We start from the raw sequence: 20,831 nt of genomic DNA on the forward strand, positions 1-20,831 counted from the left end.
CATTTTTGGAGGTCCTATAAAACGTCGCCACATAGCTCCTAGGTAGATAGTATATATAGAGGCAAGACTGAAGCCTTCTTCACTCTTGTCAACTCATTTCTTGCTTATAGTCTAGTTTCAAGGATGTCTAATTTTCATGTCTTTTGGCAATAGCTATTCCAGTTTCTTTCTTAATATACATATTTAATTATTTTTATTTTGTCATCTTTTTTTGAAAAATATCTCACTTATTTATTTATTTTTATCAAGTTCTTATCTTTGACAGATTGATAAGAATGTACTTACAATATCATAGCTTTGTCTAATCTTGATTAAGATTGGATTACCTCTTTCTCTTGATAAGACATAATCATATTAGAAGTTACGGATTACCCTCTTTTAAACTAATATTGTTCTTGGTATCTTCTTTGTTCTCAAGTCCACTCTTCTATTTGTCTTGAGCAATATTAGATATCTTCTCTTTTCTAAGTATTATCATGTCAAAACTTGCTTAAATGAAGAATGCAATGGTACAAATGCAAGAGCAATTGAAGGAGTTAATGCTTGCAATGTATTAACTTAATTTACCACCACAAGGAGCTACAAGATTGGCATAAAGTAAAGATATAAAAATGATTGGAGCTACTTCAACATCTGCACCAAATCATGTACCTTTTTCCATAGTGGATGTGATTGCTCGTTTTACTTATTCCACAAGAAACCTCCCAGCATAAATCCATATAGGAGGATTTGAACACTAGGAATGATCATGTATATGAGTTCCAATTGTTAGGATCACGTAATTAATTGCTACTGCTGCATGCTTACCATATCGAAGAACACTTAACTTTTCCTCCTACTGTCCACTCTCTCATATCAATACAATAACATCTACGACAACGATTTCAGTACCTTGTGTAATTCACAAATATACAAGCATGTCCCAAACCCTGAAACGAACAACTTCCAATCCATAAAATCTAATCAAGACAATTCCTTCGATTACAATTCCTCTCCACTAAACTTACAACCTTGCGATAAACAATGACTGGAAACTTTCATACGTCCTCAATCTTTCACAACAATTGATAAACAGTGATCCATAAATAACTTCATAAATCAAACATTAATTCATTAAATCGATTCTCTTCACTAGAATCATTACTAACACAAAAGAAATAAGAAAACTAAGAAGAAGAGATAGCACCAAGCTTATCCCCAGCTCAGTACTATCGCAGTCTGGCCCTCGGCTCACAACTCTCACAGTCTGGCATTTTCTTCCCCTCTCCCATCCTCTTTATACTACCTCAAGATACCAACTCCTATACTACAGATGATAACTACTTTTCCTGACTATTCATCTATTCTACCTGCTGAACCACCTTTTCAGCAGTTATCTATCTGTGTTTACACTATACACTAGGTATCTACATTCTAAAAATAACTACTTATTCTACAATGGAACATCCTTCCAATGTTAAAAAACCAAGATTTGTCCTACCCGAGAAGTTTGATGGCACCAGATTAAAGTTTAGAGGATTTATCAATCAAGTACAACTTCTGATTGAACTTCAATCCGAAAACTATCCAACTCTAAGATCACAAGTTAGATTCATTGGTACACATTTTTCAGGTTTAGCATTATCATGGTTTTTATTTATTTTTTTGAATGACAAGATCCAATATTGGATAATCTGGAGGCTTTTTTGGTGGAGTTTTGATCCATGTATGGAGAACATGATGCAATTCGTGCTGCAACCAACAAAATCCGTACTTTTTGACAATACAATCGATAGATAAAATTATATGCTTCACAATTTTGACAACTTACAACTAATATTAAGTGGAATGAAGCTGCACCTGTTAGCCAATTTCTCTATAGATTACAATATGAGATAAAAAAAATTAATGCTCAACTTATCTGATCCTCAAATATTCAATTAAGTAATTGACTTTGTTATAAAGTATGACAATCGTCTTCTTGAATTTCGATCTGAGAACCATATAAGTGGACCTCAATGTTACTATAATTCAAGTGCAATACCAACATATCTTCAGCACATATATTCGGAAGTAGAGGATATGTAAATTAATGTGGTACGTTTCAAACCTCTTATTGAGTAAGAAAAGACTTATCGTTGTCAAGAAGGATTATACTTATATTGTAGAGAACCTGAGCACACTACTCAACATTGTTCAAAGAAGTAACGCAAACATAAAATAAAGAGTATGGTGATCAAAGAAGATAGTATGTTAGAAAACGAGTTTTTCCAGCTACAATAGAGACTGTGTGGCTGAAATCTTGTACAACACCTAATGAAGGTCCTATTCTTTCCTCAGAACCTTCTCCTTATTTTATGATAAATGTTATTTTAGGACCAAAACATCTCAAAGCCTCTGCCTTGTTAGATTCAAGAGTATCAATAAGTTTTTCAGATGAAGAATTTGCTAAAAGACATAACATACTTTTAGTGAAGAAAACTAAATCTGTTTATGTAGAAGTCATAAATGGTTGTCTCTTATCTTCAGGAGATTTTACTCATGAAACACTTCCTACAGAAGTAGCAACTAATGGTCATAATAGCTTTGTAATATTTAATATCATTAGATCTCCCTCTAATTCAGTCATTTTAGATTTATCATGGCTTAAAAAATATAATCCTAAAATAGATTAGACTTCTCGTAATCTTGACTTTTTTTAAAGTATAACTAAGAGTATATTTAATCAAGTAGAAAGTCATAAGTCTAGTACAATTAAACCTGTATTGGTAGATGGAAGAGCTTTCTTGTTTGTTGTAAAAGAAAGATCATCTTGTGTCATTTATACTGCATTTGTTTCTACTGGTGGAAAGACTTCAAGTGATATTTCAAGCCAATATCAAGATTTTCAAGTTGTATTTGAGAAGAAAAATGCGGATACTCTTCCGAAACATCATTCATATGACTACTCAATTCACCTTCAAGAAGGAGCACAATCGCCATTTGGACCAATCTATAGTTTGTCATAAAATGAGTTGGTTGAACTCAAGGAGTATATTGAAGAGAATCCATTAAGAACAGGTATCTGCTATCTTTGATATCTAGACTCTTTGATCAGTTGAATCAAGCTAAGATCTATACAAAAATAGATCTATAAGGAGCATACAATCTGGTACGCATTAGAGAAAGAGATGAATGGAAGATTGCATTTCGAACAAGGTATGGATATTTTGAATACAACATTAGGCCTTTTGGACTTACAAATGCACTAGCAACATTCCAACATCTAATAAATGATGTCTTTCAGGAATTTTTAGATAATTTTATTATTTATTACTTAGATGACATCTTAATCTATTCTAAGAACGTAGAAAAACATGAACTTCATGTTTGTGGTGTGTTATAAAAACTAAAAGATGCGAAACTCTATGCCAAGATAGAAAAGTGTGTATTTCACACTACTCAAGTTGACTTCTTAAGATACATCATTTCAAATTATGGACTTATGATGGATCCTGAGAAAGTTCAAGCTATTATGGATTTGAAGATCTCAAAAACGATAAGAGATGTCCAATGCTTTTTGAAATTTACCAACTACTATCGGATCTTCATTAAAGACTTCTCTCAAGTTGTAGCTCCACTAATACATTTGACTTGTAAAGACAAACTTCAATGGAATTAAGAAGCGGAAGTAACATTTGAAGCTTTAAAGACAACTTTTGTTTGTGCACCAATCTTATATTGTGTCGATTTTTCTAAGCCATTTTTTTATAGAAACAAACACATCAGACTTTGCTTTAGGTGCCGTAATGGAACAAATAGAAATATATGATAAACTTCACCTAGTAGCTTTTCAATAGCTAAAATCAACTATGAGATCCACGACAAAGAACTTCTTATAATCGTGGATTTATTTCAAGAATAGCGCCATTATCTAAAAGATACTCCTAGTTTAGTCACAATTTATACGGATCACAAGAACCTTGAATATTTTATGTCAACACATATTTTGAATTGTCGCCAAGCCCATTGGAATATGTCCTTATCAAGATTTGAATTCAAGATCACTTATCGACCAAAAAAACAACAAAGTTTGTCAAATGTACTTTTCAGATGATCTTACCTTGTACCAAAGGAAGGAGATGCTATTTTTTATCAGCAATGGATAATTCTCTTGAAGCTAGAGCATCTTCATCTTCGAGCAATGAAATCAATACTAACTATAGATTCAACTTTCATTAAGTAAGTTCAATCAAGTATGTCTTCTGATCCTCTTATTCGTGATATAAAGAAAAATACTTCAAAGTCTCATGATACTCCTAAGTTTGAATTCAAGAAGAATCTATTATATTTTGAGGGACGCCTATATTTTCTAGAAGGTGAAGCTCGATTATGTGTTCTTTAAGCTCGTCATGACTTTCCAATAGCAGGACATTTTAAGTATAATAAAACTTTGGAACTAATATCCAAGGACTTTTGGTGGCGACAAATATGAAAAGCAGTCAAAGATTTTGTACAATCTTGTGATGTTTGCTGGAGATCAAAAACTCCTCGTCTTCGACCTTACGGACTTCTTCAGCCATTATCCATTCCACAAAAACCACAATCTTCTATTTCTATGGATTTCATCACGGATCTGTTAATCTCAGGTTTTTATGACTCTATATTAGTGATAGTAGATCGTTTTACCAAGATAGTACATTTTGTACCATGTACAAAATCTATCAAAGGTGAAGAAATAACTAAGCTCTTTCTTGACAATATCTATCGCTATCATGGATTATTCAAGGATATTATATCAGATAGGAGAACTCAATTTGTATCAAGATTTTGGCAGACTTTTTTCAAGATTCTAAAAGTGGATATAAAACTATCTTCGGCATTCCATCCTCAAACTGATGGATAAATGGAGCATATTAACCAAGTTTTGGAGTAATATTTAAGATATACCATCAACTACCAACAAGATGATTAGACAACTATTTTGACATTGACAAAGTTTGCTTATAATAACATGATATATTCTTCTACAAAACAAAAATCTTTTTTTGTCAATTATAATTATCATCTACAACTTTATACTTTTGACTTTTTAAAAGCGAATAATCATGTGGCAAAAGATTTGGCAAATCATTTGTCAAAGCTACATACAACAATAAAGGCTCAGTTAAATAAAGTTCAAAAACAATAAAAGATCAATGTAGATGTCTATCAAAATGAATAATCACCATTCCACATAGGTGACAAGGTATGATTACTTTGTCATAATATTAAGACAACTTGTCCTTATGACAAGTTGGACTATTGAAGGCTTGGACCATTTTCTATTTCTGCACAAATTAATCTAGTTGCATATCATTTATATCAATCGGAGTCAATGAAAATTCATCCAATATTCCACGTATCTCTTCTTGAACCATACAAGAGAATGGACATACCAAGAAGAAGACAAGATCTACCTCCTCCTATAGAAGTGAAAATTAATGAAGAGTTTGATGTAGAAGAAGTCATAGATTAAAGGTGGCGCTAAAATAAATTAGAATGTCTTATCCATTGGTGCGGATATGATATTAGTGAATGCATATGGAAGACAGCTTAGACTACTTCTACCCAATGACCCAATCTGCTAATCTTCGATACTGCTTTATACTCACGACCTTGTATCGACTGACTGTCTTGTTAGATTAACCAAAAAAATTTCATTCACTCCGCATACTCAATCCTATAAATGCCCTTTTAATTCTTCAATCATAGACGTAATTTCAATTTCACAAAACAATCAAGAGTAATCACACCCACTTCATTAAAACCCCGATTTATCAGTACAACACATCGACCTTTTAGCATTGATCGCCAAAAGTCCCTTTTCTGACCCCTATCCAAAAATCTTGTATCCTCCCTTTTTCTTAACCTCCCTAATTCCCATCTCTCTGAATCTTGTCCTCCATCCTAACCATTTGCAATTTTTTTTTTTTTTTTTTTTTTTTTTTTTTCCACAAAACAGTCAAGAGTAATCACACCCACTTCATTAAAACCCCGATTCACCAATACAAGACATCGAACTTTTAGCATTGATTTCCAGAAGTCCCTTTTCTGACCCCTACCTAAAAACCTTGTATCCTCCCTTTTTCTTAACCTCCCTAATTCCTGAATCTCTGAATCCTCTCTTCCATCCTAATCATTTCCAATTTTTTTTTTTCTCCTCCTCTCAAATCTTAGCCTCTGAATTTCTTCAATCTTCCGTCTTGGATTCAAAATTGGCTCTACCGTCAGAGCTTTCTCCTCCATTTTTTGCCTTTTAAAAGGTTCTTTTTCCAGAAACAACGTTCCCTGAAACGGCACAGAGAACATGACAGCCCGAAATGGAATCGAAACCCCCATAATTGGGACGACATTGAGTCACCTAACCAAATCACGTCTCATATTAGCTAAGAGGCCCGTAGTAAGACCTGGATGTTCCTGTAATTGGGTCAAATTGGTCCTTCGCGTCAAGCTCGCTCAGTCATCGATTTAGTCCTTTCAATTCTGTTGACTCCCACTATTGGACTCGAACGGAGTATTTTGTTACTGGTAAGTCTGCCTTAACCGACTGTGATGGGGTGTCTGAACTGGCCTTTGAATATTGGCACTGAAATCGATCATTGCTTCTAATATTCGAAGTAACTGAACATTAATAAAAGTCCCCTTTCTTTATATTTTCACGGTATACTCATGTTACAACATGACAATGCTTAATATTAAAATATATAACTTATACGATGATTGGTGACGCTTTATATAAACAAGATAAGGATAGAGTTTTGCAACGTTGTATTTATCAGATTGAAGTGAGTATTATATTAGAAGGTTGTTACTTTGACAGTTGTAGTGGATATTTTGCAGAGGACAGCACGGCTCATAAAGCTTTATAGGTTGGTTATTAGTAGCCAACAATGTTTACAAATGCCAACCAATTCGTCCATCATTGTGACCCATGTCCGAGAATGGGTCGACATACTGGAACTTTAGCAATGCCATTGATACAAATTCTGGTTCAAGCGCCTTTTGAAAAATGGAGAATTGATTTTGTGGGGCCAATTACAGCAGCCTCAGGAAATAGACAAAAATAGTATATATTGGTAGCAACGGATTACATAACAAAATGGGCTGAAGTAGTTGCTACGAAAACCGATAGTGCAAGTACAATAGCAACTTTTTTGTATGAAAATATTATTATATGGTTTGATTGTCCATGAGAATTGGTTAGTGATCGAAGAACTCATTTTATAAATATTACAATCAAAGCACTCACGGCTAAATACAAGATAAAACATCCTAAGACTACATCGTATCACCTTAGAGCCAATAGACAAACGGAAAAGACTAATGGCATTTTATGTAAAATCTTAACAAAAATAGTTTTAGAAGCGGGAATAGATTGGGACACTAAGTTGTTCACAGCTTTTTAGGCATACCGTACTGCGTATAAAGTTACTACCAACGCTATCCTTTTTCAATTGGATTATGGCCAGGAAGCAATATTACCTATTGAATTAGAAGTCTAAAGTTTATAAATTACTCTAGATAATAGATTGAGAGATCAAGATTCATTATGGTATTATTTAGAAGAATTAAAAAAAATTGGATGAAACTAGAGCGAATGCATTAATGATCATGAAAACTACACAAAAACGAAGGAAGACTTATTATGATAGTAAGCTTAGACCAAACGCTTTTATGCCAAATGATTTGGTACTTCTTTATGATAGTCGATTTAAAAAAATTCCAAAAAAATTTCAAGTTCGATGGCATGGACCATATCGAGTTATTGACGGATTTCCAAATGGTTTAGTAGAATTGGAAGTTTTTATGGATACTAAATTTATGACACTGATCAATGGCAATCGGCTTAAACTTTACTATACATCGGGACTAAACTATGAGAGTCGTAAGCAAGAGCCAGACTGTGAGAGTTGTAAGCTGGGATAAGCTTGGTGCTAACTCTATATTTTCTTTGCTTTTATTATTTGCTTATGAAGAATTGTGATTGAGAGAAGTATTATTGAATTGATAGTCGTAGAATGGATTATGTGTTGAATTAAGATGGAAGTAGTAAGCCTTGGTATTTTTTAGTTTGATAATTGATTTTAGATAGCTAGAGTATAGTCAATTGTGATACTAACAGACCCAATTCATATAATTAGTCTTTCCTCATGTTCGAACCCACCTCTATTATTTCAATTGCTTTGGTATACTGAAGCTTAAATACAACGAGAACAATACCTTCATTCTTAACTCTATAAATACTATCTAACTAGGATCTATATTGTCATAATACGTGAAGTCTTGCTTGAGAATGCTCCGGGCACCTGGCTATGGAAGGAAGAATGGAAATTGCAGTAACGAAATCTTAATTCTAATTGAATACTAACAATGCTCTAATTAGACTATAATAATACTAAGCAACCTTAATCAAATTCAAAAAAAACTCAAAGAAATTTCAAACAAATATTAAAAATTCTTAAAGAAATATTAGAAGGATCACTAATATCACTCAAATACATCTCAATTCAATCTTAATTTAATTCTAGTTGAAATCCTATTGAACTTTATTCAAAATTTAGGCCAAAACTGATTGAATCTTAAATCCTAATAAAATCTTAAACCCTGAATCAAATCCTAAACAAACCTTAAACCAAATCCCAACCAAATCCTAAACCAAATATTAACCAAACCCTAAACCAAACCTTAAATCCTAAATCAAATCCTAAATCAAATCCTAATCCAAATCTTTAATCCTAAATCAAATTCTAACCAAATCCTAAATCCTAAACTAAATCCTAAACTAAATCCTAACTAAATCTTAAACCCTAAATCAAATCCTAACCAAATCCTAATTCAAATTCTAAATTCTAAACCAAACCCTAATCAAATTCTAAATCCTAAATAAATTCCAACCAAATCCTAATTCAAATCCTAATCCAAATCCTAAACCTTAAACCAAACCCTAACCAAATCCTAAATCAAAGCTTAACCAAACCCTAAATCAAACCTTAGTAATTCCTATAACAGATTTCAACCTCAATAACTAATGAATAAACCATCGATCTTAACTCAAATTTTTCGCACTTCAATATAAGTTAAAAACAAGTACAAAAAAATTGAAAATGATCGGAGTTACCAAATTGATGATAACTTCAAAAATGTGCTTGAGTATTAGCCAGCCTCCTTCTCCAATCTTCATGCCAATCTTTGAGAGCCAATATCTCTCTTTTGCACTATTCGATTGATTTCAAAATTCTCATGCATATAGGAAAATAAGTTTAATATCCTCTTACATAAGTTTCACTCCAATTCAAGGAGTAGAATGTAAGAAATCTTAAAAATCCTCACTAGACCTAAAATTCTTCTTTCTAAGACCTTGACCCACTTAAACCTCAATGACCTTCAATTCAACCGTTAGATCGAGTTCAAATTCACAATACATATTGATAACAAATATAAATATAAATCTAAAAAATTTCAACCATAGATCTGCTACAAAACTCTCGAAATCATCCAAAATGTAAACCCTGTTTTATTTCATAAAACCCAAGTCATCCGAAACAAACCTTGACTTTGCAAAGCTCTTACAAAGTCATAACAACTCCAAATCACCCAAAATTAATAGGTATAAAAACTTTATTTAATCTCCTATCAAATTCACTTCTTCAATTTGCTTAAAAGTCCTAAAGTCATCTTCGAGACTCGGTTTTGTGCCTTAGGGTCTGATTTCGACCCTAGTTCATAAGCAGTCCTCTCTGAATAGCAAAAACTAGTTTTTTCAAGGAATTTTTTTAGAATTTACTCTTAACTTCTTCTTAAAGATATCTATATCATTTATTTTTCCAATCTACCTTATTTTGACTTATTTTTGGCACTACAAAGTAAATAAAAGCTATTTTTTCTAATAGAGTAGCTTTACTACTAAAAGTTTTACAACCTTCCTATCTTTTATCCATATTTTTCTACCTTTTCTTTTAACTTGACTCTTCTATAATAAGATCCATATTATCATCTTTCACCATGTAGTCATGTTACAACATGACAATGTGGGGACGTTCTACACAACCTTCAATATGTGTTGAGTTTGTAGGACACATGCCTTGACTTATAAGGCATGTTTTTCTAGGTGTGGACCACATAGTTACCTTGGTCTTCAAGCTAACAACATGTGTGGCACATGGCCAACTTGTTGACTACGTTTCTAATCCCAAAAAATCAATTAAAGACACCTATAAAGTCAAAGCACGATCTATGAAGCTTCTAGAAAGCTTCCATAGCAAATACTATAGAATTAACTTACTTTTACCTACTTTTACTTACTTCTACCTATTTATACATGTAATTATTGGCTTACATGCATTTATCCATGACATTATCCCTCCTTCTAAGGACGAGTTCCACGAGGAGCAGTAATCATATGTTGAAAAAATCTATAATGCGATGAATTGTATTCGCCACATACTCTGATCTTTGTTCTCTACGAAGATGATTGATAGGACCTCTCAACCATTGATAGTGTCCCATATTATTGCGAGAAAAACCACCCAGTTATTTGATCATTGTTGAGGCCTTCAGAACTTCCTTCAAATAAAATATTTGGAACACAATTAGGAGTTGTTCCTACTTCTAGTAAAATGATCAAACATTGAAAAACCCTTCCAAAGTCATGATACCAAATGCATTGTATCTTGCCATCTATTCGAGGAATAACATGTCATTCTTGGACATCCTCATCTCGATTGCATCGTCTTGAAGGTTGAGACAATCGTAATGTCTCATCCGATAGATTAGTTAATGAAGGTTGTTGAGTCGAATCCGTTGGTTGTTGGTTCTCCATTTCCTGAGCGTCACAACTACAAAGAAGCTTCAAACAAAGATTAAAAGTAGAATGTTATTTTGCCTAGATCTTGTTTCTTTTTAAAAGAAGGTTTTCATCTTGATTTTGATGGATGTCGTCGATGATAAGGCTCCATCGCCTTTGTTGCATTTGCAAGATTCTTTACTGGCTCCCATATTTATTTACTAATATCATATCCATGCCAATGAAGAAGATATTCCAATTTATTTCGACATTGCCTTGAATCTAAGATTTCTTCCACTTCAAACTCTTCATTATTGTCAAATTCTATAGGAGGAGGTAGAGCTTGTCTTCTTCTTGGTATATCTATTATCTTGTATGGTTCAAGAAGAGACATGTAGAATACTGGATGGATTTTCATTGACTCCGATAGGTATAAATGATATGTAACTGGATTAATTTGTACAGAAATAGAAAGTGGTCCAAGCTTTCAATAGTCCAATTTGTCACAAGGACGAGTGGTCTTAATATTACGATGAAGTAACCATGCCTTATTACCCATGTGGAATGGTGGTTGTTCATTTCGATAGACATTTCCATTGATCATTTATTGTTCTTGAGCTTCTTTTAACTGAGCCTCCATCATTGCATGTAGCTCTGACAAATGAAATACCAAATCTTTCACAGGAGGATTATCAACTTTTGAAAAGTCAAAAGAATCAAGTCATGGATGATAACCATAATTAGCAAAGAAAGGGGTTTGTTTTATAAAAGAATGTATCGTGTTATTGTAAGCAAACTTTGCCAATGGCAAAATAGTTGTCCAATCATCTTATTGGTAGTTAATGGTATATCTTAAATACTACTCCAAAACTTGATTAGCATGCTTCATTTGTCTATTAATTTGAGGATGGAATGCTGAAGATAGTTTTATATCCACTTTTAGAATCTTGAAAAGAGTTTCCAAAATCTTGATACAAATTGAGTTCTCTTATGTGATATAATATCCTTGAATAATCCATGATAGCAATAAATATTGTCAAGAAAGAGCTTAGCTGTTTCTTCACTTATGATAGATTTTGTACATGGTACAAAATGTACCATCTTGATAAAACGATCTACTATCATGAATATAGAGTCATAAAAACCTGAGATTAACAGATCTATGATGAAATCCATAGAAATAGAAGATCTTGGTTTTTGTGGAATGGATAATGGCTGAAGAAGTCCGTAAGGTCGAAGACGAGGAGTTTTTGATCTCCAGCAAACATCACAAGATTGTACAAAATCTTTGACTGCTTTTCATATTTGTCGCCACCAAAAGTCCTTGGATATTAGTTCCAAAGTTTTATTATACTTAAAATGTCCTGCTATTGGAAAGTCATGACGAGCTTAAAGAACACATAATCGAGCTTCACCTTCTAGAAAATATAGGCATCCCTCAAAATATAGTAGATTCTTCTTGAATTCAAACTTAGGAGTATCATGAGACTTTGAAGTATTTTTCTTTATATCACGAATAAGAGGATCAGAAGACATACTTGACTGAACTTGCTTAATGAAAGTTGAATCTATAATTAGTGTTGATTTCATTGCTCAAAGGTGAAGATGCTCTAGTTTCAAGAGAATTCTTCGTTGCTGATCAAAAGCAGCATCTCTTTTCTTTGGTGAAAGATAAGATCATCTAGAGAGTGGATCTGACAAACCTTGTTGTTTTTTTATTTGATAAATAATCTTCAATTTGAAGCTTGACAAAGACATACTCCAATAGGCTTGGCGACGATTCAAAACATGTGTTGACATAAAATATTCAAGGTTTTTATGATCCATATACACTATGACTGGGCTAGAAGTACTTTCTAGATAATGGCGCCATTCTTGAATAGAATCCACGATTGCAAGAAGTTCTTTGTCGCGGATCTCGTAGTTAATCTTGGTTGCTCAAAATTTTTTGGAATGAAAAGCTACTAGGTGAAGTTTGTCATTTGTACCCATTTGTGCCAATACGATACTCAAAGCAAAGTCCAATGTGTCTGTTTCCATAAAAAATGGCTTAGAAAAATCGACGCGATACAAGATTGGTACACAAATAAAGGCTGTCTTCAAAGCTTTAAATGCTACTTCTGCTTCTTGATTCCATTGAAGTTTGTCTTTGCAAGTCAAACATATAAGTGGAGCTGCAACTTCAGAGAAGTCTTTGATGAAGATCCAATAGTAGTTGATAAATCCAAAAAAGCATTGGACATCTCTTACTGTTTTTGAGATCTTCCAATCTATAATAGCTTAAACTTTCTTAGGATCCTTCATAAGTCTATCATTTGAAATGATGTATCCTAAGAAGTCAACTTGAGTAGTGTGAAATACATACTTTTCTATCTTGGCATAGAGTTCTGCATCTCTTAGTTTTTGTAACACACCACAAACATGAAGTTCATATTTTTTTAGGTTCTTAAAATAGATTAAGATGTCGTCTAGGTAAAAAATAACAAAATCATCTAAAAACTCCCGAAAGATATCATTCATTAGATGTTGGAATACTACTGATACATTTGTAAGTCTAAAAGGCATGATGTTATATTTAAAATTTCCATACCTTGTTCGAAATGCAATCTTCCATTTATCTCTTTTTTTGATGCAGAGTAAATTGTATGCTCCTTGTAGATCTATTTTTGTATAGATCTAAGCTTGATTCAACTGATCAAGAAGTCTAGATATCAAAGGTAACAGGTACCTGCTTTTGATAGTGATTTTGTTGAGACCTCGATAATCAGTACACATCTGCAATGATCAATTTTTTTTCTTCATAAATAAAATTGGAGCTCCTGTTGGAGATTTGGAATGGCGTATGAAGTTCCTAGCCAAATTCTCTTCAATATACTCCTTGAGTTTAGCTAACTCATTTTGAGATTAATTGTAGATTGGTCCAAATAGCGGTTGTGTTCCTTCTTGAAGGTCAATTGAGTAGTCATAGGAACGATGTTCTGGAAGAGTATCCGCATTCTTTTTCTCAAATACATATTGAAAATCTTGATATTGGCTTGGAATGCCACTTGAAGTCTTTCCACCAATAGAAGCAAGTGTAGCACAAATGACACAAGCTGATCCTTCTTTTGCAATATGCGAGAAAGCACTTCCACCTACAAATGTAGGTTTAATTATACTAGACTTATGACTTTTTGCTTGATTAACTACACTCTTAATTATACTTTCAGAAAAGTCAAGACTACGAGAAGTCCAATCTATTTTAGGATTATATTTTTTTAACCATGATAAATCTAAAATGACTAGATTAGAAAAGATTTAATGATATTAAATATTATAAAGCTACTATGACCATTAGTTGCTATTTCTATAGGAAGAGTTTCATGAATAGCATCTCCTGAAGACAATGGACAACCATCTATGACTTCTACATGAACAAGTTTAGTTTTCTTTAGTAAAAATATGTTATGTCTTTTAGCAAATTCTTCATCTGAAAAACATGTTGATGTTCTTGAATCTAACAAGGTAGAGGCTTTGAGATGTTTTGGTCCTAAAATAACATTTATTGTAAAATAAGTAGAGGGTTCCGAGAAAAGAATAGGACCTTTATAAGATATTGTACAAGGTTTCAGCCGCTTGGTCTCTATTGTAGGTGAAAAAACTCGTTTTCTAACATACTATCTTCTTTGATCACCGTACTCTTCATTTTATGGTTGTATCACTTCTTTGAACAATGCTAAATAGTGTGCTTAGGTTCTCTACAATATAAGTACAATCCTTCTTGACAACAACAAGTCTTTTCTTGCTCAATAAGAGGTTTGAAACGTACTGCATTAATTTACATATCCTTTACTTTCGAATGTATGTATTGAAGAGGTATTGGTGTTGCCTTTGAATTATAGTATTGTTGAGGTCTACTTGTACAGTTCTCAGATCAAAATTCAAGAAGGTAATTGTCAAACTTCATAGCAAAGTCAATTGCTTGACTCAATGTTTGAGGATCAGATAAGTTGAGCATTAATTTTTTTACCTCATATAGTAATCCATAGAGAAATTGGCTAATAAGTGCAGCATCATCCCACTTGATATCAATTACAAGTTGTCAAAATTGTGAAGCTTACAACGTTACTGATCGATTAGATTGTCGTATAATACGGATCTTATTGGTTGCAACATGAATTGCATCATGTTCTCCATACATAGATCAAAATTCCACCAAAAAAGCCTCTAGATTATTCAATATTGGATCTTATCGTTCAAGAAAAGATGATAAATATGATAATGTTGAACCTGAAAGAAACATATCAATGAATCTAACTTACGATCCTGGAATTGGATAGCTTTGGGATTGAAGTTCAATCACAAGTTGTACTTGATTGATAAATCCTCAAAACTTGGATCTTGTGCCATCAAACTTCTCGGTTAGGACAATTCTTGGTTCTCTAACATTGGAAGGGCATTCCACCATAAGAGAAGAGACATGATTTGGTACAGATGTTGAAGTAGCTCCAATCATTTCTATATCTTCACTTCCTGCCAATCTTTTTACTCCTTGTGGTGGTAAATTGAGTTGATGCATCGCAAGCATTAACTCCCTCAATTGCTCTTGCATTTATGCCATTGCACTCTTCATTTCAGCAAGTTCTGACATGATAACACTTAGAAAAGAGAAGATATCTAATATCGCTCAAGACAAATAGAAGAGAGGACTTGAGATCAAAGAAAATACTAAGGACACTATCAGTTTAGAAGAGGATAATTCACAACTTCTAATATGCTTGTGTCTTATCAAGAAAAAAGGGTAATCTACTCTTAATCAAGATTAGACAAAGCTCTGATATTGTAACTGCACTCTTGTCAATCTGTCAAAGACAAGAACATAATAAAGATAAATAAACAAGTGAGACTTCTCTTATAGAAAGATGACAAAATAGAAATAACTTGATATATTTATTAAGAAAGAAATTGGAATGGCTATTGCCAAAAGCCAAGAAAACTAGAGACCCTTGAAACTAGACTAGAAGCAAGAAAAAAGTTGATAAGAGTGAAGAAGGCTTCACTCTTGTCTCTATATATACTATCTAACTAAGAGCTATGTAGCGACATTTTATAGGACCTTAAATATGTGTTGACTTTTTAAGACACATGCCTTGACTTACAAGGCAAGTTTTTCTACGTGTGGGCCATATAATTAGTTTGGTCATCAAACTAACAACATATGTGGTACATGGCCAACTTATTGACCACGTTTCTAATCCCAAAAAGTCAATTAAAGACACCTATAAAGTCAAAGCAGCGTCTATAAAGCTTCTAAGAAGCTTTCATATCAAATACTGTAGAATTAACTTATATTTACCTACTTTTACTTACTTCTACTTATTTATACATGTAATTATTGGCTTACATGCATATGTCCGTGACACAAGCTAACTATGTGGCACCCACATAGAAAACTTGCCTTACAAATTAAGATATGTGTTGTACAAACTCAACACTTTTTTGGAGGTCCTATAGAACGTCGCCACGTAGCTCCTAGATAGATAGTATATATAGAGGCAAGAGTGAAGCCTTCTTCATTCTTATCAACTCCTTTCTTGCTTCTAGTTTAGTTTCAAGGGTCTCTAGTTTTCTTGTCTTTTGAAAATAGCCATTCTAGTTTCTTTCTTAATATACATATTTAATTATTTCTATTTTGTCATCTTTTTTTGAAAAAATATCTTACTTCTTTATTTATTTTTATTAAGTTCTTTTCTTTGACAATTCTTTATAGATCTATTTTTGTATAAATCTTTGCTTAATTCAGTTGGTTAAGAACTCCTACAAATAAAAGCCAAAGATATCTATTTTTAATGGTGATCTTATTAAGTCCTTGATAGTCTATATACATATGCAAAGATCTAGCGCTTTTCTTCACAAATAAGATAGAAGCTCCAATTATAAATTTTAAATGGAATATAAAGTTTTTAGCCAAATTCTTGTCAATATACTCTTTTAATGCAACTAACTTGTTCTACAATAAGCTATAAATTGGTCCAAATGACAGTTGAACTTCTCCTTAAAGATTAATTGAATTATTACAATATTGATGCTTTGGAAGAATAATTCTATTCTTCTTTTCAAAAACATCCTAAAAGTCTTGATATTGGCTAGGAATATTACTTGATGTCTTTCTACTATTAGAAATAAGTGTGGCATTTATATCAAAAGATTTATTTTCTTTTGTTGCATGCATAAAAGTTCTTGCACATACTAATAAGGATTTAGATGTATTAGACTTTTATATTTTTATAAAGAAATTTTGGATTAAAATATAGCAAAAATTAAGGTTATAAGAAATCTAATCTATTTCAGGGTTATAATTTTTTAACTACTACAATCTTAAAATAACTAGGTTGGATGAAAATCTTATCACATTAAATATTATTTTATAATTATGATCTTTAATTGCTACATCTAAAGAAATAATTTTATATATAATATTTGTCATGGATATACATATGTATTCTAATAAATACATATATATTTAAATAAAAGTAAGTAAAAGTAGATAAAAATAGATTAATTTTATAATACTTTTTGAATAGCTTCTTACTTTGACTTTATATGTATTTGTAGTTGATTGATAGGTTAGAAATTTGGTCTACAAATTAACCATGTATTAATAACCTATAGAACAAGCTAATTATGTCGTACACATATAAAAAACTAGTCTCGCAAGTTAAAATATGTGTCTTACAAAGTCAACACATTTTGGAGGTTCTATAGGACATTGCCACATAATTCTTAGTTAAGAGTATATATAGAGGCAAGAGTGAAGTCTTCTTCACTCTTGTCAATGCCTTTTTGATCCTTATTCTTATTTCAAGTCTTTCTAGTTTTTTTTTTTTTTTTTTTTTTTTTTTTTGACAATTGCCATTTTTAATTCAATATTATATCATCTTTGAGTGACTTTTTAGTTCTTTTTAATGACACAAGAGTATATTGAATATTTCTTTCTTCAACTTTCATATCCTTGATAATAATTTACAACCTTAAATGTCAAATAAAAATTTCTACAAAGAGGGGTAATTTATCTATTTATAGAATAATTCAAGGTTTAAAAAATAAAGAATGTTATTTCAAAGATGGATTGTCCGCAAACTACAAAATACAATAATAGAAATGGGATAATCCACTCACTTCTAAGAACCAAACAAGAACAATGATTTAAGATTCTTCTCAATTTGTCAAGGATTAGAATTCAAAGAAGATATATAAACAAGTGAGAAATGAATCAAAGAGAGATGAAAAAATAGAAATAAGAAAGTAAATACATTTAATAAGAAACTAGAATAGCTATTGTCATAGACTAGAAAGCTAGAGACTCTTGAAACAAAATTAGAAGCAAGAAAAGAATTGATAAGAGTGAAGAAGGCTTCACTCTTACTTCTATATATATTATTTATATAAGAGTTATATGACAATGTTCTATAAGACTTCCCATGCATGTCCAATTTGCAGGACATGTCCTTAATTTATAAGATAAGTTTCCTATGTATGCACCATGTAGTTAACTTGTTCCACAAGCTACTTATACATACAAAATATGGCTAACTTGTTGGCTAAGTTTCTAACCTACCAATTACCTATAAACATGTATAAAAATAAAAATATATCTATGAAACTTCTAAGAAGCTAGTCTATCAGATATTATCAAAATAATTTACTAGAGATGAAAGAATCAAACTTATTTGCAAAGAATAATCCAGAAGAATTACATTATGAAGCTTCCAAATACAATTACATATAGAAGAACCATCATTAGAACTAACAAACATAAGCTTATTAAACGAATCCATTAATTTAGAACCAAATGACTTATCCATAAATCTAAGTCATTTAAATTCTACAAAATTTAATCCAAACTATTGAATTATAGATTATACAAAGAAAACCAAGAAAAAGAAGTTCGAATACTGAACCTCTAGTATCAATACCAATATCAATTCAAAATTGAAGACATCCAAACCAATTCAAAAATTACTATGTAATAATCACCAAAACAAATAAAGAACCCATTAATTATAAAGAGGCAATCTTAGATCAAAAATAGAAATTAACAATTCAATTAAAAAAATATTTGCTACCAAAAAAAAACATTGATACCATGCCATCTTACTCTAGTGAAAAAAGCCATTGGAGTCAAATGGGTATTTAAAATAAAAAAAGACAAAAATAAGAAATTTATTAAGAAGAAAGCTAAGATGCTTGCATTGGATAATCAACAAAAGGAAGGAGAAGTTTTCCTTAATATATTTGCACACATAGTGGGTTGGAACACTATAATAATCATTCTCCGGCTAACAGCCTACAAACGATGGAGTCTTTGTCAATTTGATGCAATAATGGCTTTCTTGAACAGATCAGTAACCAAAGACATCTACATGCACACTCCACCTTGATTCAATAACAAAGAGAACACCAGGACAGTAGTCAAATTACTGCGAGTACTTTACGGTTTGAAGCAAGCTCCCTAAGCTTAGTACTCACTAATCAATTCCTTCTTGCTCCCATGTGAACTAAAGAAGAGCTCAAATGATCCCAATCCATATTATTTGATATCCAAGAGAAAACACACCGTAGGACTCTTATATGTAGACAACTTTCTGATAACCAAAGACAACTTAGAAGACATCGATAGAATCACTTGACACCTACTGAACACCTTTGACATGACAAAATTGGACAATGTAAAATTCTACCTTGAGAGTAAAATTGAACATACAAATCACAAATTGTGGCTTTACCAAAAAAATATACATTTTATTGTTGCTCCAAAGATTTGGCATGGAATATTGTAAACTTACATCTACTCCACTGTGTGCAAATAGCAAACTCAATACAGACATGGGAGAAAAATTAGTAAATAAACAACTGTATCGGGCTCCAATTACGTGCCTGATTTGTGCCACAATCACAAGAATCCACACTGGCTACGTTGAAAGATGTATCAGTAGATTCATCACTACACTGCAAGAACCTCACCACATTGCAGCCAAGAGAATCTTGCGATACTTAGCAGGAACATTTGTCTGGGGATTGTTCTTTCTAAAAGACAAAAAATAGAACTCACGACTTTCATTGATGCCTACTATGGAAGCTGTTCGGACTTTGAAGTAAACTCGGAGATGGTGTGATTGACTAGAACTCAAAATAGCAACCTACTATAGCCCTCAACACAATCAAAGCTAAGTACAAAGTGTAAATAAAAGTCGCTTGCAACCTGATCTATCTCAATCCCTACTTCAAGAGTTACAAATCATAAGAGATGAGCCATTAAAAATTTTGAGCAACAATTAGAGTTGTATAAAGTTGGTATACAATCATGTACTTCACGTAAGAACAAAGCACATTGAAATACAACACCATTTTATTCAAGAGAAAAGTAAAGCCAGAAACCTACAAGTGAACTGCATCCCTACCTCGCAGCAAGAGGCAGTCTTGGGCTAATCTTAGCTTCCAAAAAGCTCAAAAAAGCTCTTGGTACATAAAAATTCTTTCAATTGAAAATTAGAGAAACTTAGCTCTAACCTATTCTAGTGTAGATGAGCTAACAATCCAAAGCCCTTTCTTTGTAATCTTGTGCTTGAAATCAGGTGCTCTCGGGTTTACGTTGTTGAACCTATTATCCCACCACTTGCTAAGGTCGGCAAAATAGTCTTTTCAAGAACAAGCATCACTGTACTTTATCCTCAAAAAACTGGACTCTGATCGCGTAAACTAAAGTGGTTCAGAAGAGATACAGCTTGGATCCTCAACTCGAGAAGCATCAAAACCAAGATTAACACCAATCGAAGAGGTCACAACAGAATGAACCTATGAAACACCTACCGAACACAATTTGCAAGAAATTTCCCCTTCAAATTCAGCTTCGAAGGAAGTCAAATACAAATCATCAATCTCTTCCTTCGAAAAACCTCTCAAAGATTACTTCAGGTGACCAATTGTTTGAACAAGGATTAAATTGCAGAGGCAACGAAGCAAGACAAAAAAGGCCCATATTCCTATCAATAAAACTTCAAACTGTACT

This window comes from Physcomitrium patens, chromosome 6, assembly GCF_059467195.1.
Source record: "Physcomitrium patens ecotype Gransden chromosome 6, ASM5946719v1, whole genome shotgun sequence".
Taxonomy (NCBI): Eukaryota; Viridiplantae; Streptophyta; class Bryopsida; order Funariales; family Funariaceae; genus Physcomitrium; species Physcomitrium patens.